Source organism: Paroedura picta, chromosome 4 (assembly GCF_049243985.1).
Source record: "Paroedura picta isolate Pp20150507F chromosome 4, Ppicta_v3.0, whole genome shotgun sequence".
In the NCBI taxonomy this organism is placed as follows: Eukaryota; Metazoa; Chordata; class Lepidosauria; order Squamata; family Gekkonidae; genus Paroedura; species Paroedura picta.
In genome coordinates, this window is record NC_135372.1 from 54237168 (window position 1) to 54260746 (window position 23579).

General features: G+C 42.9%; 1 long non-coding RNA gene across 1 annotated transcript in view; it reads right to left on the minus strand.

The window, feature by feature from the left end:
* Positions 1-254: 254 nt before the first annotated feature.
* Positions 255-23579, minus strand: part of LOC143836787 (uncharacterized) — a 203800-nt gene continuing 180475 nt past the window's right edge. Inside the window, exon 3 of the long non-coding RNA XR_013230735.1 lies at positions 255-291. This is a non-coding gene — a long non-coding RNA (uncharacterized LOC143836787). The remainder of the gene's footprint in view (positions 292-23579) is intronic.

Sequence of the window (23579 nt, forward strand, 5' to 3'; positions counted from 1 at the left end):
CCTTATGGTTGGTTCTTTATTTGTGATTAAATCGTGAAAAAAAAGTGTCAAACTGTTAATTTAATTGGAAAATTGTATAATTCACATATTACAGTAATATTGCCTTGGGGTACGTTTCCCCCTTTCTCTGTAGGAGATCGTGTAACTAAGCTGGGTTGGCCCTGGCTAGAATTGGATGGGAGAGTTCCAATAGGAGGCAGGAAATGGCAAACCATTTTGAAATGTGTCTTACCTTGAAAACAGCAACAATAAGGTGTTGTAAATAAGGTGGTTCTTCTTAGCTGACTTAGCCTGGAAGTGAAAAAACAAACCTGAGTATTAAATCAAATCAATCTGAGTAACTTTCTTTATGGATTTCCCATTAACTTGCCAATTATACTTCTTTGGGTGGTTAGATTTAGATTGCCCTTGGTTCACTGTCAACCCTTCTGCATTATTGTATTCCAAAAGGGACTTTCACAGTTGATAGCCCACATGAGATCTACCTAACAAAAGTATATCATCTGCAAATAATAACACTGATATCAGGGTGTTAGCCAACACTGGAAAATGGAACTTTGGATTTCTCAGTATGGATGCCATATCATAACAGAGCTAGTAGTCATCTTTGATGAACACCCTTCTGTAAAGGAAAATAAATGGATAAGTGACTTTCCAAATGACACTGAACCTGAGCCAAAGGAAAAATATAACTTCTTAATTAACGGTAACAATCATTGGTCAACTGAAGGTTTCCCTAATTTGTCCCACAAAAATCCCTTGGGTTTGAATCAAAATCTCTATAAAAGTCATACCTTTTAGCTTCTTTTTTAATCTACAGGCATTATAATCACTTGTTTCCACACACTTGGGATTATACCAGTTTCTTTTATCACTGAAAAAATAGGAGCTAAAATAGCTCCACCAGGCTATATTCTGTAGGTATAACTTGATATAAATCCTCCAATATGCTCCACCATGAAAGCTTCACTTTATCTGAGCAAGGTGTTTTAAAGATATCATCCTGGAAATAGGTAAAATGAGTGACTACCCACAGCTGAGCATTTTTGTTGCAGCCTCCCGCCTGAAGGGATCAAGAAGGTCCTCACTCTGGTACCATTCCACAGAATATGCTGTGGGTTTAATGTTGACTGAAAAACTGCAAATAGTTTTTATTGGATATATTGGTAATGGTGGAAAGTGCCATCAAGTCTCAGTAACTTATGGTGACCCCATAGAGTTTTCAAGGCAAGAGATGTTCAGAAGTCATTTGCCACAGTCTGGCTCCACATCATGACCCTGGATTGTCTTGGTGATCTCCCATCCAAATATTACTCAGGCCAACTCTGCTTAGCTTCCGAGATATGACAAGACTGGGCTAGCTGCACTATCTAGGCCAAGGCTAGTGTATTTATTGCTGCTTTTTCTTCTTTTTTGTAACCCACCTTTAATTTTTCTGAGAAAGTCAGATTATATATGAAATAAATAAATGTATCATTTTTTTCTTTGTGGCCCACCTTGAGAGGTGGCGTATAAATTCTGTAAATAAATAATGAAAGGAAATCAAGGAAGAGAAATGCTATTGAAATATGCAAGGTCTGTAGTGTGCATGATTCAAAAGCATACAACGAATATCCTACAGGGAGTGTTGGATAAGATGTGTATTTAGCATAGTTAGAATAGGAACTTCCTTTTCTTTTTTTCAAATAATCTCCTCCAGTGTCCTGATTGGCTCATTTGGAGACTTCCTGCTCCTTTAAGCACACTTCCTGCCTGCTTGCCTCCAGAAAAGACTGAATGAAGACTATAGAACAGTTAGACAGTTAGGTCTCCCTCTCCTCTTTCTGGACAAAGTTTCTTTCTCTTTTCTTACATTTTTATACCGCCCTCCCATACAGCCCCTCCCATACTCTTATAAAACTATTTTACTCTTTTAATCAGTTTGGTGCTCTGCCCTTCTTCACATATGTAAACTATGCTAACAAGTACAGATCTTTCAGGGTGTGATGCAGAAGCCTCTTGCCTGCCGTTTGTATTAAAATGGAATTAGCAGTGTGTTGCAGACTTAATTGGATTCGATGACAAAGTAATTCAAAGCCATACTGAGACTAGTAGCAGCCTGCTATTGAAAACCATCACATGCCAGAGTTCCAGTTCACTCTTCACTTAGAAGGACATGTGCTAGTGTAACTTGATCACAAATGAAACTGCAAATGCTTGTCATTTGATATGCTAGCACATTCAATGGGAATGAATCATTGTGGCAATTTTGATAAATGAACAAATGACCGCATCAAACCCACAAAAAATCAAATCAGGCTATATCGGGCATAATTTTATTCCAATCTGTATTCTTTGGGGAATCCTTTCTCATTTGCTGCTAAACTGGTTTTCCTGTGGCCTGCCAAATAACCCATTTCAATTAGCATACATTTTCATACACTGACACACAAATTGAACACGCTGTCATTCATGCCCATGGTCTTCTCAAACTCCATTAAACTATGGTAGTTCTTTACTTTGATCTGCTGGTGGGCAGAGTTGATTCCACCATTGACAAAGTACTTAAGCCATCCTTATCCATTGTTGTTCCTCTATATATTTGTGAAACAGCCTAGGGGTGGGACGTGTCCGGCTGCCCAAGTTAGAATAGGGCCAATCAGGGTGCAGCCAGCTTTGCCCTGATTGGCCCTGCCCCTGCAACTCCCGCCCTCCATCCCTGACCTCTGGCCTCTTTGCTCTCAGACGCCTCAGTGCCTGGAGCCAGCATCAGGTAAGGGGAGAGGGCCCTGGGCAAAGGGTCGTGGTGGAGGGCTTGCTAACGAGGGCCTCTTGGCCTGCTAGGCTGGGCCTGCTGACGAGGGCCTCCCAGCCTGCTGACTGCCTGCTAAGGAGCTCTGTCCCGGCCCTACTAATGAGCTGCCCAGCCCCCACCCACCTGATCTGGCTGCGAGCTGCGGCCCAAGGCCACCTTAAACTGCCTGGCAAGGGGCCAGGAGAGGGGACCCTTTCAAGGCCGGTTCTTAGGAATGGGCTTTGAAGCTAGTTAGGGAATAAAAGCCCCCTTCAAGGATCGCTGCCTTGTTGTGGCAAGGGGGCTTGCGTAGTTCAGTGAAGCTATGAGCTATGCCGTGCAGGGCCACCCAAGACGGACAGGTCATAGCTAAGAGCTCTGACAAAAGGTGATCCACTGGAGAAGGCAATGGCAAACCACTCCAGTATCTTTGCCATGAAAACTCTATGGACAGTTCCAATAGGCATAACGATATGACGCTGGAAGATGAGCCCCTCAGGTCGGAAGGTGTCCAATATGCTACTGGGGATGAGCAGACGGCTAGTACGAGTAGCGCCAGAATGAATGAAGCGGCTGGGCCAAAGCCGAAAGGACGCTCAGTTGTGGAAGTAACTGGTGGCGAAAAGACAGTCCGATGCTGTAAAGATTTTTATTCCATAGGAACCTGGAACGTCAGATCCATGAATCAAGGCAAGCTGGATGTGGTTAAACAAGAAATGAGAAGACTGAACATCGACATTTTAGGAATCAGTGAACTAAAATGGACAGGAATGGGTGAATTTAATTCAGATGACCATCAGGTATACTACTGTGGACAAGAATCTCGCAGAAGAAATGGAGTAGCCTTCATAATCAATAAGAGAGTAGGAAAAGCAGTCTTGGGATACAATCCCCAAAATGACAGAATGATCTCAGTTCGAATCCAAGGCAAACCATTCAACATCACAGTGATCCAGGTCTACGCCCCAACCACTGCTGCTGAAGAGGATGAAGTTGATCAGTTCTATGAAGCCCTACAACACCTTCTAGAAGCAACGCCAAAAAATGATGTGCTTATCATCATGGGGGATTGGAATGCTAAAGTAGGAAGCCAAAAGATAACCGGGATAACAGGCAAGTTTGGCCTTGGAGTACAAAATGAAGCAGGGCACAGGCTGGTAGAATTTTGTCAAGAGAATACAATGGTCATAGCAAACACTCTTTTCCAGCAACCCAAGAGACGAATCTACACATGGACATCACCAGACGGTCAACACAGAAATCAGATTGACTATGTGCTCTGCAGCCAAAGATGGAAAAGTTCTATCCAGTCAATAAAAACAAGACCAGGAGCTGATTGTGGTTCAGATCATGAACTTCTTGTTGCAAAATTTAGGCTTAAATTGAAGAAAGTAGGGAAAAGCACTAGGCCACTCAGGTATGAATTAATCATATCCCTGACGAATACACAGTGGAGGTGACAAATAGATTTAAGGAATTAGATCTGATAGACAGAGTGCCTGAAGAACTATGGACGGAGGTTCGCAACATTGTACAAGAGGTAGCAACTAAAACCATCCCAAAGAAAAAGAAATGCAAGAAATCAAAATGGCTGTCTGAGGAAGCTTTACAAATAGCTAAGGAGAGAAGGGAAGTGAAAGGCAAGGGAGAAAGAGAAAGATACACCCAATTGAATGCAGAATTCCAGAGAAAAGCTAGAAGAGATAAGAATGCCTTCTTAAATGAACAGTGCAAACAAATAGAAGAAAACAATAGAATGGGGAGGACCAGAGATCTTTTCAAGAAAATTGGAGATATGAAGAGAACGTTTCATGCAAAGATGGGTATGATAAGGGACCAAAATGGTAGGGACCTCACAGAAGCAGAAGAGATCAAACAAAGGTGGCAAAATTATACAGAAGAACTATACAAGAGCGAGCTTAACATCCCTGATGACCACAATGGGGTAGTTACTGACCTGGAGCCAGACATCCTGGAATGTGAAGTCAAATGGGCCTTAGGAAGTCTGAGCAACAATAAAGCTAGTGGTAGTGACAGCATTCCAGTTGAACTATTCCAAATCTTAAAGGACGATGCAGTAAAAGTGCTACACTCAATATGCCAGCAAATTTGGAAAACTCAACAATGGCCACAGGATTGGAAAAGGTCAGTTTACATTCCAATCCCAAAGAAGGGCAATGCCAAAGAATGTTCAAACTACCGCACCATCGCACTAATTTCTCATGCTAGCAAAGTTATGCTCAAAATCCTACAAGCTAGGCTCCAGCAATATGTGGACCGAGAACTTCCAGAAGTACAGGCAGGATTTCGAAGAGGCAGAGGAACTAGAGATCAAATTGCCAACATACGCTGGATCATGGAGAAAGCTAGGGAGTACCAGAAGAACGTCTACTTCTGCTTCATTGACTATGCTAAAGCCTTTGATTGTGTGGAGCACAACAAATTGTGGCAAGTTCTTAAAGAGATGGGAATACCAGAGCATCTTATTTGTCTCTTGAGAAATTTATATGCAGGTCAAGAAGCAACAGTGAGAACTGAACATGGAATCACTGACTGGTTCAAAATTGAGAAAGGAGTTCGGCATGGCTGTATACTGTCGCCTTGCCTATTTAACTTGTATGCAGAGCACATCATGAGAAATGCGGGATTAGAGGAGTCACAAATTGGGATCAAGATTGCAGGGAGAAATATCAACAACCTCAGATATGCAGATGATACCACTCTAATGGCAGAAAGTGAAGAGGAACTAAAGAGCCTGTTGATGCGGGTGAAGGAGGAGAGTGCCAAAGTTGGCTTGAAACTCAACATCAAGAAAACAAAGATCATGGCATCCGGCCCTCTCAATTCCTGGCAAATAGAAGGGGAAGAAATGGAGATAGTGACAGATTTTATTTTCCTGGGCTCCAAGATCACTGCAGATGGGGACTGCAGCAAAGAAATTAAAAGACGCTTGCTCCTGGGGAGGAAAGCTATGGCAAATCTAGACAGCATCCTAAAAAGCAGAGACATCACCCTGCCAACAAAAGTGCGTTTAGTCAAGGCTATGGTCTTCCCAGTTGCAATGTATGGCTGCGAACGTTGGACCATAAGGAAGGCCGAGCGTCAAAGAATTGAGGCTTTTGAACTCTGGTGCTGGAGAAGACTCTTGCGAGTCCCTTGGACTGCAAGGCGAACAAACCAGTCAGTCCTAGAGGAGATCAGCCCTGACTGCTCTTTAGAAGGCCAGATCCTGAAGATGAAACTCAAATATTTTGGCCACCTCATGAGAAGGAAGGACTCCCTGGAGAAGAGCCTAATGCTGGGAGAGATCGAGGGCAAAAGAAGAAGGGGACGACAGAGAATGAGGTGGATGGATGGAGTCACTGAAGCAATAGGTGCAAACTTGAATGGACTCCGGGGAATGGTAGAGGACAGGAAGGCCTGGAGGATCATTGTCCATGGGGTCGCGATGGGTCGGACACGACTTCGCACATAACAACAACAACAAGGGAATAAAAGAATTCAACAGTCAAACAAGGACTTAGCAAACATCAGATTCTTGCAAATTGGTGGTTCTGGAATCTTGGCCATATCATTCTCAAGATATTCTCATTCCATTTAACCACCATGTCAAAAAATATAAATTATTAGTACTTGAATAAAGGACAAAAAATGCCTTCCAATGAAAGCATCAGATCTCTATGTCTCTAAAGCCTTCTGTAAAGAAGTACAGAATTTGGAATCTGATGCAGAATTTTACTTTTGCTTTAATTTCTATTTGGTCAACGGCTGGCAAAGCAAAGCAACACTCACATGATCTGCCATATTCACCGGTTGCGAGATTTGGCTATCTGGAAACTTTCTAGGTGCTTTGTGCATGGGAAGTTTGCCTTACTCTGCCAATGTACACATCTATCTGTCATATTTATATCCCAACCTTCCTTCATAGAGCACCACATAGACATCTTACTATTTCTACTGAAGGCTTCCAACATGTAAATTAAATTGAAGGCAAGTAATTGGCCCAAGTGGCAGTCTTCAAGCAAAGGTTGGATACACACTTTTCTTGGATGCTTTAGGATCCTTAGGGCTAATCCTGCATTGAGCAGGGGGTTGGACTAGATGGCCTGTATGGCCCCTTCCAACTCTATGATTCTATGATTCTAAGTGCCCCCATTAAACTTAATGGTTGAATGAACCCAGGTCTCCTAAGTCCTAGCTTGGTATAACTACAGTATCACAGGGTATCCCAGTTATCACACATGAATCCATGAAGCCCATATACTGAGTCAGACCGCTGGTCTATTACTCTAACTGGGAGTGGCTTTCCAGGGTTCAAGGTAGAGAACTTTCATGAAATCTATTTAATCCCTTTTCAGCTTAGGTGCTGGGGACTGAACCTGGGGACATCTGCATGCAAAGCAGATGTGCTACGCCAAGCCACAGCCTTTTCCCCATCTCATCTCACTGAAAAAGTCAGGACTTCCTGACATGGGCAATGCAACTGCAATATGAAACTAGCCTATCGCACGCTACAGTGCTGAAAGCTGATTGAAACAAATATATCATGCAGCTGTCTTGGCCTCTGATTACTATGGCTCAGTCTAGGTTATAAGACAATGGAAACAATAATGTGTCTCAGTGACTGTGGGCGTCTCCTCAGTGGACTGTCATCTTTAGGACAATGGCTGCTTGGGCAACTCAGCAGGGCTTGAGTGAGATGACCCCTACATACACGCAGCTGAAAGGTTGGGCAGATGTGTGTCTGTGGGGGAAAAAAGCATAGTGTATATGCAGAACAGGGAGGAGAAAACAGCAGATAAATCCTGGCTATAGTTGGCTGAAGTTCCTTTGGTGAGCAGGATCTCCCAAGGGTTTTGATGTGAGGCAGCATGTCTGCTGCCCTCTAGCAGTGCTTTTTTGCTTCCACATGCTGAACCAATATGCTTGGAAAGAATACAAATACTATGAAAATACCCAAATAATGTTCTTTCCACCAAAAAGGAACCAACCTGAACAAGTGCTAGTGTCTGGGACTTCTCACCTCAGTTTTAATCCAAAAAAGGGATAGTCCTGCAGCTGTCCAAAGTCTTGGAAATATCGGAAGGACATTTAAGACATTTCACACTTGTATCATTATTCTGCACAAACTTTACAGGATGGGTGGAGGGAAGGAAGAAGAGCCTCCAAGATTAAAAATTGCATTTGACATGACCTCCCTTCCAATTGCTGGATAACAATACAGCCTCTTAAAGTCGATCCCATTCTGTTTTGCAGGACCTTTTCAGCAGAGCCATTCAGTGCTTAGCATTATTCAAAAGCCAGATGCTCTGGATTCAAAGCAAATGGTTATTTTATGGTCTGTCTTTTTGATTATGAGGATAAGATTTCAATAGTGATTCTCGCCATTTGGCCTTTCCACATAAGTCATTAGCAATTAAGCTTTTGAAATTTCACAGCCAAATAGCCTACTTGGGATAATTAAAGGCTGACTTCCCTCCTGTCAGTAACTCTTATTTACAAGCCCGGCATGAATCACGATTACAAACACTTAGCGTGGCAAACAAGCCATTTGTCTTTGAAGCAGAAAGATACATTATATTCTAGTTACTAACCAAGCAGGCAAATACTAAAGCTAGGACACTTAAATAACCTCCATTCATTGGGGGGAAAGGGAGCCTTGCAGAGGTACAGCCAGAGATTCCACTCAAAATTCTGAAATCTGCCAGAGTTGCCAACTGTTTCATTGGCCGTGTTCCTGTGCCTTAACAACAACGCTGAAACAGGTGGATTTTATCCTAGAGTGGTGATGCAAAAAAGGTACAAGAGATTGTTTGGTCAGGACTCAAACAGGTATGACCCCCTAATGCATAAACATATATTCCAATGGATCACAGATGTGTTGTGAGTCCCGTTTTTTAAATTTTTTCTTCTAAGGATTCAGGTTGTTAAAAGGGGGTTGACTAGGGTCATTTGCTCTTTTCTTGCAAGGCTGCTGAAGAAAGCTTCTTCTGGAATAAAGGAGCCCCAACAGAGAAAAAAAATCCATCACCTTCTCATTCTCTCCTGCCATGCAACTAAGAACATACAAGGACTCCTCCCATTTGTTGCTTTGCATAGGATGGACTCCAGTCAGGCCGAAAGAATTAACTAGGAAGGAAATAATAAGCTTTGGGAATTTGTTGATAATTGGAGCACGTTTCTACCATATCGCAGCAGATATTCCAATCAGGATTTTTAATGGAATTTTAAACATTGCTGAATAAACATTCTTTGGTCATATAGCAGCCAGGAGAAGGAGAGAAGAGGGCTCTTGGGGGGAGAGGGAGAGAAGGGGAGAGAGAGAGAGAGAGAGAGAGAGAGAGAGAGAGAGAGAGAGCGCACACATGCATATGTTTATGTATGTTTCACTACATAGTCCCAGAACTTTGGCTCAACCAGCCCAACATGCTCCTGCTCAAGATGTTACAGAAAGATCATATATAATGTATACAATTGAGAAGAACATTATGTCTGTCCATGTAAGATATAATATAGATCAGGAGTAGTCAACCTGTGGTCCTCCAGATGTTCATGGACTACAATTTCCATAAGCCCCTGCCAGCACAGCTGTCTGCACCCAGACTGGGCCAACCCTCGCAGCACCCTAACCAAAACCCAGCTGCAAGGGGTGCACCACCTCACGGCCACATACTCCCCGCCAGCTGCCAAACCCTGCACAGGCTGCCACTTCAACCAGGTGGCGGCAGTGACGGAGGCAGTGAGGGGCCACTGCTGGCCCCAAGGAGCCGGCAGCGGTACTCCTAGGAGGCGGCAGCTGCCCCAATGCAGCCCTGAGGCAGCAGAGACTCCAAGGAGGGGCGGCACCCAAGAAAAGGAGGTGGCACCCGTGAGCTGGCGCTGACCGCCGCCACGAGGAGCCAGCAGGTACCACTGACAGGTCAATCCAGCCACAATGTGGAGTGAATCCATTTCTCCATCTCTCACCAGAATGGCAATGATAGAACAGGTCCCTAATATATAGGACAGTGTCATTCCAGGTACAGCATACTTCCAGCCATTATTATGGCCCATAAATCTATGACACCAATCAAGGTCTTGCTCTACTGAATTTATGTCAGTTTGGATCTAAGACTACACATTACCTTTCTACATGTGCTATCAAAGGAACTGGCAGCTATTCACCAGCCATGAGTGTAGCATGGCCTTGCCACACCAATATAGTCATAAATGTTCCAAAGTTTGGTTTTTAAGAGCATTATTTTGTAAGAGCCTTTGTTCTCCAAAATTTAAAGGCCAAATGTACCGTGAACCATCTGGGGAGCACTCCCTCCTCCCTAGGCATTCCTCCCTCCACAACAGGATTCCCAAATTCAATATAATCAGGAGTGGTGATATTGGGATCAGGAATTGTGTCAGGGAGGCAGGAGTGGCATCAGTTATGGCCCATCTAAACTGGTACCCAAAATATTGGACATATTCTCAGGTCTTCAATAATCAACTGTATACTCCTAGTCACCTCCCAAGCCCAAGAAACAAAATAGGGAGAAAGATTGTTCAGGCAAGGGAATCACAAAATAGAAAGGGGAGATCCCTGGTAAATAAAGCCAGTCAAAAACCATGTTTCCATTTTGCAGGAAAATCAGCTTTGGAGGGAAAGCAGGACAAGAGACATAGACTTTAAAGACTTCAGTCAGACTAGTCCTTCGTGGCATACAGACACCTAGCACCCGACAGCCCTTTTATCTTTCTTGACAACAGACCAAGGTACTGGTTAATGACGCTCCGCTTTGCTGGTCCCTTTCAAACGCAAATGTGCAGAATGTATTAAACAAAGTCAATAACAAGAAAGAAAAAAGAGAGTACTTCAAAGGCTCGAGGCATGGAAGCACACGCTTGTACATTCACTTTGCATCCAAAACTTGAGCATGTACCAAAGTACATATGACAAATTAATTTTGCAGAATACATTTCTAGAGTTCATCTTCTCAGCCCCATTGTCATCTCACTCTAGTGTTTCCAACTCCCCTCCCCCCTTCATATATATTGGATATTTCAAGTGTAAATGCTAGCTTGGAAATGTCTGGTGGAAAGAAATTCCCACTAGAATTCTTGCATTAAGTGCAAGCCTTTTATTGAAAGTGTCACTAAATCCTGTTAAATCCTATTTTCACTCAGTCATCAGTAGCTCTGTGCATATATAGATAGATATAATGCTATAAGGGATTATGCTTTGGGAAAGAACCCAAAGCTATCCTCCTCAGTTCATTCGTTACCAGCAAAGTAACTTGCTGATGCTTTAAAAAGTTCACTTTAAGCTTCCTGAGTCAAGAGGATATTGACAAAGCTGCTTTTCATAAAGAGAGTTCATGCTAATGCCTTGACGAAGAATTTCAGCAAGATCAAAGTATGCTTAAAAGTTTGAGGGGAAGTGAGATTCACTGAGCTCAGTGGCTTTTCTTTTTGGCACATGGAACATCTGGGTCCTTTACTCTGGGAAGTCATCAGTGGTGAACCATTGTGCATCTCAGCAGAAGAGGGAGCAACACTCTTCCCATTGGACTGTCTGTCCCAGCTGTTCCTTCCCCTGCGATTGGGAGCCAGCCAATGCAGAAGAGGAAGGGAAATACTACAAGACCCTTCCATTGGCCTGTTTTCATTAACATGGGTGAGCCAGTGATGTATAGCATCTGAACAAGTATCTGGGAGGCCTGGGCTCAGATCTCCCCTCCATCACAGAGCTGACTGAGTAGTCTCAGTTTCGCTTATATCACACAAAGGTGATAAGAATACAATGAAGAAATGAGAGCCTTGAAGGCCACATCAAACTCCTTTGGTGAGCCAGCTTGGTGGCATTCTAATCTGGTAAGCCAGGGTTGATTTCCCACTCTCACATGTAGCCAGCTGGGTGACCTTGGGTGAGTCACAGCCCTGATAGAGCTGTTCTCAGAACACTCAGCTCCACCTACCTCACAGGGTACTTGTTGAAGGGAGAGGAAGGGAAAGCAACTGTAAGTTGCTTTGAGACTCCTTCAGGTAATGAAAAGTGGGATATAAAAACCAACTCTTCTTCTTCTTTGAAAAAGGACAAAAAAGTACCAGACACAAATCTTTCTTTATTAACTACAAGGTTTTGCTGTTAGCCACAAGGTTTTTCGAGCCTTGGTGGGTTTTTTTATTTGAAAAGCAACTTGTCAGCTTAATAAATAAGCAAAAAGTCTGCTGATGCTTATCTGCAGCTCTATGGACTCTGCTTTTGAGTGAGGAATCCCACATGGCCAGGGAAGTTATGTGAATGACGCAACTGTCTCAATGAGGCAGTTTCCTGAAGCCTTTTCCATGCAACCTCTTCACTCAAGATCAAGGACTGCACTTTGGACCCTACAGACATCCCAAAGCAAACAGGACTGCAGCAGTTCACTCCATAAAGAGCACAGAGAAGCTGTACTTGACTCCTGCTATTCAGTGGGGAGAGGTTGACGGTCTTTGAGATCCATTTGATGGGTTCTGAATTAAATTCTTCTGCTTTGTTTTATTTATTAATTTGCTTTAAATGAGCCTATGCTGCCCCAGAGACCTGCTTTCATCGAGATGCTCTTATGCCAGGCATCAACTGTACAGCTGTACAACAGCTTTGCAACTGTCCCCTTCTACCACCGTCTTCCATCGGGGGGGTGAAGAGATCTGTGTTTTCTCTAATGTTCCCTTATTTATGCACACATTGGATAATGCACTTTACCTGCACTTTAGAAGTAGATTGTCCTGTACCACGCAAGAAAATCCGGCTGCAAAAGTGCATTGAATGTGCATTATTCAAAGGGTGTGGAACACATTGACTCATGCTGATCCTCCTTCATGCATTTATGTATTTTATTTGTTTATTTGTTTGCAATTGTCTGATTTATTTAATTTTTGTTGTGCTTATTTTCCACCCCATCTCCGGAGAGTTGGGGAAGATAATACCACAATAAAACATATATAAAATAATATATGGATAAAATATGGAAAAGTTCTAATTTAAATACAGTCAAATGCAGTTGAAATCTTTAAAAAAAAAAGTTCGAATGTCAGCTATCCAGTTCTTATACTTGATGGAAATGAAGGAGAGAGGAAGTGGGAAAGCCCCAGTTGGCATATAAATTGGGTCTATGGCCAGGTGGCCAGCATAATTCTGATGTTGATATGAATGCAGAGTATCCATTTTTAAGCTTGTTTTAATGCTTTAATGTTTTGGATTGTCCATTGCCTTGGGGACCCTCAAATTGGGTGGAAAGACAACTTTAAAATGTTTAAAATAAAAAAACATTCTGATGCAGCAAGATTCGCTCAATTACTATGCCAGCAGGTGCGTTCACGTATAACCAGTTGCTGGTTTTAATCCAGAGGTTACAAAAAGAGCCAAGGCTGAAGTGCAAGAATAAGAGAGGTGTTTGTAGTTCATTGCACAAGTCCTGAATCTTCCAGATACTTTCTATGCACAGGTCGTTCCTGATGAAGCACAATAAGCTGTTTCTGATATTCTTACAAAACAATCCTTTTTGTCCTGTTGAAAGCTACCTGCCAGCTTTTTTGGATCACTCAGTCATGAAGCTACCAATAGCCTTTTCTAGCTTATGGTTTTTACTACTGTTGCATGAGGATTGTCTGTCAGCTCAGCAAGAGATATTTCGAGGCAGTATGCCACTGCTTGCCTCCACGTCATGACTCCACGTCCCTGAAGGAACTACCACCCCAAATCCTTGAAGGTCTCCTCCCCCCATCCTAATACTATCCACGATTGGCCTGCTTAGCTTCTAAGATCTAATGAGATCATACTTGTCTGTGTTTTGATTAGATGCTATTTTTTAAATTGAGCAAGTCAAAGAATTTAAATAAAAATGAACAAGTTAAAGAATTTAAATACTTAGGCTCATTGGTGCAAGAAAAAAACAACTTCTCATCCACTAAAGCCCACAATAGGATTGGCCAAGCAACATCAGCATTTGCCACACTCAAATGGTGTCTCTGGAAGAAGACAAACATCGCTCTCAAGACCAAAGTTCATCTCTTCTGGACACTAATCCTGCCAGTCCTCCTATATGGATCAGAAACATGGACTTTACTAAAACTTGACAAACTTGAGACTTTCCAAGTGCGATGTCTGCGGCAGATTCTGGGTGTTACTCTATGTGATCATAATCAAAATGAGACAATTCAGACAAAATGTGACAACCAGCTGCAAATTAAAGAACAAATCCAAGAGTGCAGACTACAAGGGTTTGGCCATGTCAGCAGAATGAACACCAGCAGACTCCCTCATAAACTCCTCTGAAAAGAACAACCCACTGAATGGAAGATCCAGTGACTGGCGCCAAAGAAAACATGGCTTGAACAGGTCAAGGAAGACCTTAGAAACCAGTAATTGACTATCCATATGGCCAAAACTACTGCCACCAATCGCCAAGAGTGGAAACATATAAACAAGACAAAAAATCCAGAGGCACCTACAGTAGCGTATTGGCTGAGAGGACACCCTGCTCCACCAATCGCCAGCTAAAGGATAAACAGAAAGAAAAAAGAAGATGATTTAGATTGCCAACTTTCCAAAAAAAATGTCTTGAAGGTCTTCAGCCATTCTATAACAAAGGGCTTCAGAAATGGTATATTTTCCCAAGATGCTGATGCAGTGATGGAGAAGCTGGATTCAGCTTATCATATACCCATTGAAGGGGCTGGAGCCTGGCCAGGATCTCCTGCCTCATGGCTGAGTTTGGACCTAAGTGCAGTGAGATTTTGCTCATCACACAAGGGCATCCTAAGGTATAAGAGGGCAAGAATCTAGAAGGTGCATTCAACAAAATTTCTACCCATCTAGGTTCTTCCCCTAAAAGTGGAATGTCTATGATCTGAAATGCTTCAAATCAGTGGTCCTCAACCCCCAGGCTGCGGTCCGGTGCCAGGCCGCAAAGGCCTTGGCACCGGGCCACGGCTCCCTCTCCCCACCCCCCACCCCCCGCAACGAGAAACTCGCCAGGCCACAAGCAAATCGGCCACCAAAGTGGCCGATTAGCTTGCGGCCCAGCTAGCTTCTTGCTCCGGAAGGGGGGGGGAGAGAAGCGCGGCTGCCGGCACACTGGGCGCAAATGGTTGCGGACCGCTGCTTTAGATGTCTACCACAAACATTTTACAATGTCATTCTGACACCACCCTAAGTTCACTGGCTTCAATGGACTTCACTTAAGAGGATGCTGTCACTTTATTATCTACAGAGAACCTTGAACGCTGTAGCTGGAAGGATCTCTAACAGAATAATCAGCATGTTTGCCAAACAATGATTCCCAGGATTCTTCAACAAGTTAGCATAATATATGTAGTAAATTCAAAGTGGAAAAAAGCATGACAAACTGGTATTGTCACAGTGACATGACACAAAACTAGAGGTTTATGCCAAACACTTAAACATAAAGCTTGAGATGGTTAAAGATATGGAATTCTTGAGGCAGTATGCAAGAAACCTGGGAACATATTGTAGCATTTAAGTTTAATTAACAAAGAACAATCATTTGGGACTATGACCACAGGAAACTGAGTTTTCTTTTTTTGTTATGTTTTCAAGACCACATGCATGTTTCAGAGGAAACAAGAATAATTGCATCCATCCTATAAACACACTTCCACATTGTGAGTTCTTATAAAACATTTATGAGGAGAAACGACACTTGGATTTTTTTCCTAGGGTGAATCATAAGAAATGAAGGAAAAATTTAATTTATTAAGAAGATGTGGAAAGGATAGGTTTTTGTATATCTCCATTTTTATCTTACCTGAATCAAAAAGAAAAAAAAAAAGAAATGAAACTTAATGCCTCTAAAAACAAACAAAAAAAGGGCTCTGATTTACATGATCTTATGGAAGCTGTTTCAGAGGGAGGAAAGGCAGAGACCATTAACTTTCACATTTCATCAATGGAAACAATAAAAGATGTATTCAGGCTGCATGCGTAAGAGAATAGCTGGCCTCTATTTCGATTTCCAAATTATACGTTTAAACATTACATTGGAGCATTAAACAAAAGTTTCTGTAGCCTCTGTAAACAATCAAACTGAAAGCTTCAGCCTGTGAATGAGGAAAAAATATTATAATTCTATGTTTTGACATTTTGGAATCTAAGCCTCAGTTATAGTGGTACATGTCGCAGAGCAATCTGACTTCAGTCAGGATTTTATCTGAAGGAAATCCATTCTAATTATATGGATTTCCTTTCTATCAAGTCTGCCATTGCAACTTTTTCCCATTGTGAATATATTGTACTGGGATTCTTAAGGGTTTAAGGACTGGATTGTTACAGGCGCATTTGGGGTGAGGGGGGAGATTTTTCTATGTGGGTGAGGAGGAAAGTAGTGCCTGTCTGTGTTCCTCCTCTTGTTCTGTAAGATTAAAGGATATGGGCAGAGCCATGTGTATGTCGCATTGATGCAGGCACTTTAAAAACCACAGAATGTGGCATTATGTGCAGAAATTGCCTTCTGGAGTCTCTCGGCGTCTGCCCCCCCCCCTTCTCCTTATAATAGAAACAGCGCGTTTTAGCCATTTAGGATTGCTGAAATACAATTAAAGGACAATGGCTGATGACACCCAGCACATCTCCTGATAGATGGCCAGCCAAATGCTCCTCCAAGCTCATTGTTTTGAGGTTATGGTGGAATGGCTCAGAGCAAGTCAGCTAAAGCTGAATCCCTTGGAGACATAGGCCCTGTGCCAAGCTAAGCTACTAGGCTTGCACCTGGCCCCAGAGCACCAACCACAGTAATCCATACAACAGTCACCTACAGACCTGGTTACTGTAACTCACTCTGTGCAGGCTTTCCCTTGTCCCTGGTCCAGAATGTAGCCACCCAGGTCCTCACTCAAACACCCAGCAGGGCCCATATACAGCCAGTTCTCTGGAAGCAGCACTGGGCCTTACTTGAATTCTGGATCCTGTTCAATGTTCTGGTTTTAACCTTAAGGCCATATGTGGTCTGGCCCTGTGTATCTGAGGGGCCTGTGTATCTGAATATGTCCCTCAGAGAGCTCTCTGATCAAATACTGCCAACTGATAAGAGGCCTCAACCAGAGTCAGGGCCTTTTCAGCCCTGGATCCCACTTGATGGAATCCGCTCCCAGGGGAGATCAAGGCCCTCCAGACCTCATAGAGTTCTACAGAGCCTGGAAGACGGAGCTCTTCCATCAAGCTGACAGTTAAGGCCAGCAGAAAAAACTGACAAAACATCTTCCCCTCCCCCTCGTCCCCTGTGGGGCTAGCGGTTTTAAGTAATTACTTTTAATTATTGGTATAATTTTATGTTTTAATACTGCTTCTATTGACAATTTATATGTCGTGGTTCTATACGAATTATTCCAAGCTTATTTCTGTAAACTGCCCCAAGGCAACAAGTTATGAAGGAGCAGTACAGAAGCCTCAAAATAATAATAAAAATTCCAAAGACAGAACATTCCCTTTGGGCTGGAGGTAGTGGTTTCTGTGCTTTGCACATAGCTACCTGCTTCTCCTCGAGAACCAACTTGATGTAGTGGTTAAGAGCAGCAGCCTCTAATCTGGAGAACCGGGTGCATTCAGCCAATGCGTGTGAATGTGCATTCAGCCAATGCGTGGAGAGGTCATGTGTTTAAATTACATTGAATTAGAGAAAGCTCATTGTTAGTGGAACATTAGGAGAAACATCCCAATGGTAAGAGCAGTGCAATGGTGGACTTGATTGTCTACGGGGGCAGAGGGTGCTTCCCTTTTCTGGAGGCCTTCAGTCAGAAGCTGGACAGCCCCCTGTTTGAGAGGGCTGAAATAACTGCCTTCCAATTCTAAGGGCATTTCCACATATCTAAAAAATAGCATTATGCCAGCATAATGCATAGCACTAAAAATAATCGCACCTCCGAACATTCCTCACCTTCTTCCTGTCTCGCTTCCATCTGCTGTCTTTTCGAGCTCCTTACACAACGCAGGTCTGCTTGAAATGGCAGAAGAGAACAACGCACTTTACACGTGACTCTCTTTCACCTGTCAATCAAGCCAGGCAACCAATCCCCTTTTTCAACGTTTTAAAGAGCCCATCATGCCTGCTAAGTTTTTTAAAACATTCAGACCTTCTCCATTGAAACGCCTGTGCATCTAATCATAGATGCATAGTGTTTTTTGAATGCCACCCATTATGGACTCATGTGTCTTGATACTAGAAAAAAAATCTTGTTCTTGATTTTGGGAGGGGAGGATCTTTAGGGAGGCATGCTTTGCATGACAACTTGGGAAAGAAATGTTTTTGCTTTGCCTGCATGCTTGTATACCTATTCATTGCTCCAGGCAGTTTGCTTTAAAAAAAAAACTCATCCCCAAGAAAAGGGAGAGGGAGGAGGGTGCAAGGGCAGTATATTGGAGGCAGTGATAGTGCTTCTTCACCTCCATACATTTCTTAGCGTGTGGCCTGCTGGTTATTCTCCTGTAGCTTGCACTTTTTAGACTGGGGAATCCAATTAGTGTGATTCTCCAGCTAGCGCTTTAAAATGGAGAATGTAGTTAGCAGTTTGCTGCTTGGACTCTGGATGTTGGCAACATCATGCAAAACGCTAAAAATATAGCATCTTCACCAGGAAAGCTATATTTATGGTATGCAGAAAGGCCCTAAGTTCCTAGGTTTCCTGGCTTCTCTTGTGTAAAAAAGTTCCCAATACACAGAAATGACAGAAAAAGTATAGCTGTGTGTCTCTTTTCTTCATGACATCTTCCTGATTGACTTCTCCTTCCCAATGCTGTTACAAGCCCCAAAGAGAAGGGAGTAATTTTGACCAGGGAGAATGCACATAGCCCCAGTGCTACCACTCTGATTAAAGCCGCAGTGCCACTTTAAACTTCTTTAAAAATTGAAGACGATCATTGATCTCCTCCATTATGTGTAGCTCAGACCTGTATGCAGCAAGCTTTTGCTTCTCACATGTGGAGTCCTTTAGAGAAAAGAGCAAAAGGCATCCTGAAAGTGCTGCTAAAATGTCAGAATAAAGCCAATGCATCTGAAGTCATACAAGCTCTACTTCCAGGGAGAGAAGATATCTGTTTGTCCTGAAATGTTTTGGATTTCTGCAACAAAATATTTCAGTAGCACATCTGGATTCTCTGAACAACAAACATCCATCAAGAGCGACAGCCTCAGAGAAAAAAAGAAGGCCAAAAGAGAAATTGAAGCCTATGTCTGCCCCCATAAAAAAAACAAAAGTCCTTTAAAATGTAAAGGGACTAGAAATGCAGACTAGCAGCTGATTGGGTAGACCTAACCTCAGAAGCTATGTCCAGTGACCATAGGAATTAATGAACCCATTCTTTCCTGTGAGTGGAATAAGAAATAACTCCATTAGTAGCCTCCAAAGGCAAGTCTACCCAATAAGCGGGGGGGGGGGGGGTGTTACACACCTGCACAGCTAGATGTAAGGGAAAAGATTCTAACAAAACCATATATAAAAATCCCAGTTTTTAAAGGACCCTCAAACAACTTTTCCAATACAGTATCATCAGGGACTGGTATCACTCCCACCCTCAACCTGAGCAGAAAATTCACTTGCGAAAGAAATTCTTTCAAGATTCAAAGAACTAGCTAAAGCTAAATACCATTAAATTCTGTTTACTTAAGAGGAGATATTTATAGAGCAATCCTAAGGACATTTTTCTGGGCGTAAGCCTCACTGAGTGAACTTAAATAGAATTCTGAGTATACTTGCTTGGGATTATCCCATTGAAAACAGTGGGATAACAGTACATTGTGCCAAGGCCATTATCTTTGGCCAACCACTAACAGAACCTCAATAGATGTGTCATTTTATCATTGTGAAGAGTGGAGAAATTGCCAACTACTATTGGAGATGGAAGCCAATTAATGGATTATTGCCTACTTCATTCTGGATTACAGGGGATCGAAATGGCACCAACCAATCAGTAGTCCATCATGGCTACTGAAAACATCCGACAAAATAGTAGCCCCCCTCTGGGAGATAATCAACCTCTCCCTTTCAACAGGAGAATTCCCGGAGAGTCTAAAAGAGGCAGTGGTTTGCCCGCTACTCAAAAACCTTCTCTGGATCCACAACTGCCATCCAACTATCGCCCCGTCTCGCACTTAGCGTTTCTGGGGAAACTGCTTGAAAAAGCGGTCATGGACCAACTGTCCACATACTTGGAAGACGCTTCGGTCCTAGACCCATCCCAGTCTGGTTTCCAGCCTGGCCATGGGGTAGAGACAGTGCTAGTTGCCCTGATGGACGACCTCCGCCGCCAGCTAGATCGGGGCGGATCAGCACTGCTTATTTTACTAGATCTCTCAGCAGCATTCGACACAGTAGATTATGAGCCTTTAGCTCACCGCCTTGCCGATGCCGGGATCAGAGGGACTGCCCTTCAGTGGCTGATCTCCTTTCTCCAGAATCACGGACAGAGGGTAGCATTAGGAGAGAGCTCATCAAACCACCACCAATTGACTTGTGGAGTCCCCCAAGGGGCAATCCTCTCTCCAACCCTATTTAACATCTTTATGTGCCCTCTTGCCCAGCTGGTGCAGAAGTTTGGGCTCGGTTGTCACCAATATGCCGATGACACCCAGCTCTTACTCCTGATGGATGGCCGCCCTGACTCTCCCCCAGAAACATTAACCAGCTGCCTGGAAGCGGTGACGGGATGGCTCAAGCAGAGTCGTCTGAAGCTCAACCCTTCAAAGACGGAGGTCCTGTGGCTGGGCAGGAAAGGTCCAAGCGAGGAAGCGCGCTTACCCAATCTGGATGGAGTACAGCTAAAAGTGGGCCACTCCACCAGGAATTTGGGAGTGATACTTGATGCCTCCCTCTCAATGGAGGCTCAGATCACGACGGTAGCTCTGCTGGCATTTTACCACCGCCAAGCCAAGCTACTAGTGCACTACTTGGCCCCGGAACACCTGGCCACAGTGATCCACGCAACTGTAAGCTGGACTTCTGTAACTCACTCTACGCTGGCCTACCCTTATCCTTGGTCCGGAAATTGCAACTAGTCCAGAACACGGCTGCCAGGGTCCTCACAGCAACACCTCGGAGGTCCCACATCCAGCCCATCCTCCAGCAGCTGTGCTGGCTCCCGGTTGAATTCCAGATCAGGTTTAAGGTGTTGGTTATCACCTTTAAGGCCATACGCGGTCTGGGCCCAGCATACCTGAGGGACTGCCTCTCCACCTACACTCCTCAGAGAGCCCTGCGATCTACTACATCCAACCTCCTGATGGTCCCTGGCCCCAAGGAAGCCCACTTGACCAGGGCCAGAGCTTTCTCCATTCTGGCCCCCACCTGGTGGAATGAGCTCCCAGAGGAGATGAGGGCCCTGACAGAACCTAAACAATTCCACAGGGCCTGCAAAAGGGAGCTCCTCCGCCAGGCATTTGGTTGAGGTTGACCAAACCACCGCTTCCAGTTGGCCCTCAAGCTCCCCCCCCTACGACCAACATTAATCGGTTGCCCACAGGGTCCAGTAAGAGTTGAGCTGAGGCTCTTACAATTTCTATTTTATGTATCATGTTAAATTATTATTGTTATTATTGCTGTTATTGTTACCTGTTACCATGTGTTAATTGTATCCTCCCTGTTTTCTGTAAACCACCCGGAGCTCTCAGGGAGGGCGATATATAAATATAACAACAACAACAACAACAATAATAATAATAAATTCCAAAACGATAACAATCCAAAAAACTTAACCAACGTACGTTTTAGTTAATTAATCTACCCATCATTAAAGATTCTAAACCAATGGAGCATTGTATCAGGTATTCCTAATCTGTTCACATCTGTTCACATTTACCCAAACTAAACACATCTTCCATTGTCAAGACCCTTTCTGCAAGGCGATACTAATCTTTGCTTTGCTTCCACCCCATTAAAAAGTTGACTATAATCCACCTTTTAAATTGTCAGAAAAAAAATCTAGCCTAGAAAACATTATTATCATTCTTTCTAAATCTCTTAATTTAACGACAACCAATTAACTCAAAATCCTTCAGAGAATTTAGCAAACAATAGTTCAGTTATTTGAATATGATGATTTCTTCAATATTTGGATTCAAGCCAAGAATCCCCCCTCCAAAAAATGGTGCTGATTCAAAACCTCCAAACCATGGAATAGCTTCAATAATTTAGACCTTTCATATAGCCACAGATGGAGGTGGCGTTCTATTAAAAACTAGAATATAACAATTTTTAAAGAGGTTAGAAGCATTCATATCCTTATTTTTTTAAAAGACACAGCAAACTCTCTTGTTGGTTCTTTCTCATTTCCTCTAATTTGCATCTTTCCTATAAATTCACAGATGCCGACAATAATTACAGCCGCCTCCATCCCTAATTTGATAATGCAAAATATCTTTTGCATTTGCAGGCGATGTTTATTCATCCCTTCTTGGTTTGCACAGCTGAATGAAATGGTAGATGCTTGAATAAATGAGCATAGCTGCAACCGTTAGGATCACTGTCATCCCTTAAGGAAAAGCAAGAGAAAGGGAGTACAATCTTCAACAAACTATTACATTGATACCTGTATGTCTCATATGTACTACGGATGCATTGCTTGTAAATCTGCTTGTAACACCTGATTATATATCCAGCAGGCACAAAGATGAGGTCAAACCTGGCTCCAGACTCTTGGAATGCTCAGTGACTGCATAGGATTTGAGATTGGGCTGTGGTGCTCTTTTGGGAGAGTCTAGCCTCCCAGGAGGGGTAGGTGGGCTCTTAGGACAACACTTTTTTAGCTGTGGCAGGGGTGGCTATGGAACTCCTTCCCCTCGAAAGTTCCCTTTCCTCCTTCTCTTTTGACCTTTCAGTTGGTATAGCCTAAAAACTTGTCTTTTCTGAAGGCCTTTGAAAACCACTGGATTGTTTTGAGCTAATGTATGTAGTTACAAATGAAGTTAGAAATTCCCAATTACTGTAATCTTTTAGACTGCAGTTTGGACATTTTAGATAACTGTTTTGCTCATTTATTCTATCCTTGATGATGCCTTCAGATGATATATTTGGCAGAACGTTAACACTATAATGTTCAAGAGGGCATTTTAAGAGGCAACTAGAACTATAGAACAAACAACCCAGGAGGTTACCTTTATTATGCAGTAGGATTCTAGTCCAGGTATGATCTTCCTTTACTCCACTGTTTTTACCTTGTAATCCATTTTCTGAAATGTTTATCGCAGATTTGTGTTGGACAGTTTTTGTATCTACATTGCTCTCTAACTCTGTAATCTCAGTCCTATTTCATTGTTCATCGATTGTCTTCTGTGATCTGATTGCACTGTTTATATCCTGCAATCCAACTTGTGTTTCAGTAAGAAAGGCAATCTATAAAAGTACCTTGTCGTCGTCATCGTCATCATCATGATGTCTTACTGCTTCTGAGTTTCTGCTGTGTTTTAACACTATTCTTCTGCTCCTGCTATTAATCTGCTTAAACTTTGAATGCTGCCTTTAGTGTTGTAGTATCTCTTTTTTTATGTGCTTTTATGTGCTTGTGTGTTTCTATCTGTGTGAATCTCTGATTATTGAAATAGAACGGCTAAATGGAAACTATATGTATAATAAATAAATACACTTGAATCTGTCCTACCTGCTTAACTCATAGTTTTAGGATAAAGTCACAGGGATGTTCACAGTGGCTGCACAAACAGTGCAATCCTGTGCAGAATTACTCTAAGCATCAACCCTCTAGAATCAATGGACTTAGGCTACAGTACTATGGTATAGTACTCTATAACTGTGTGGCCAGCTGTAGTTTTAATGGGGGGATTGTTTTTAA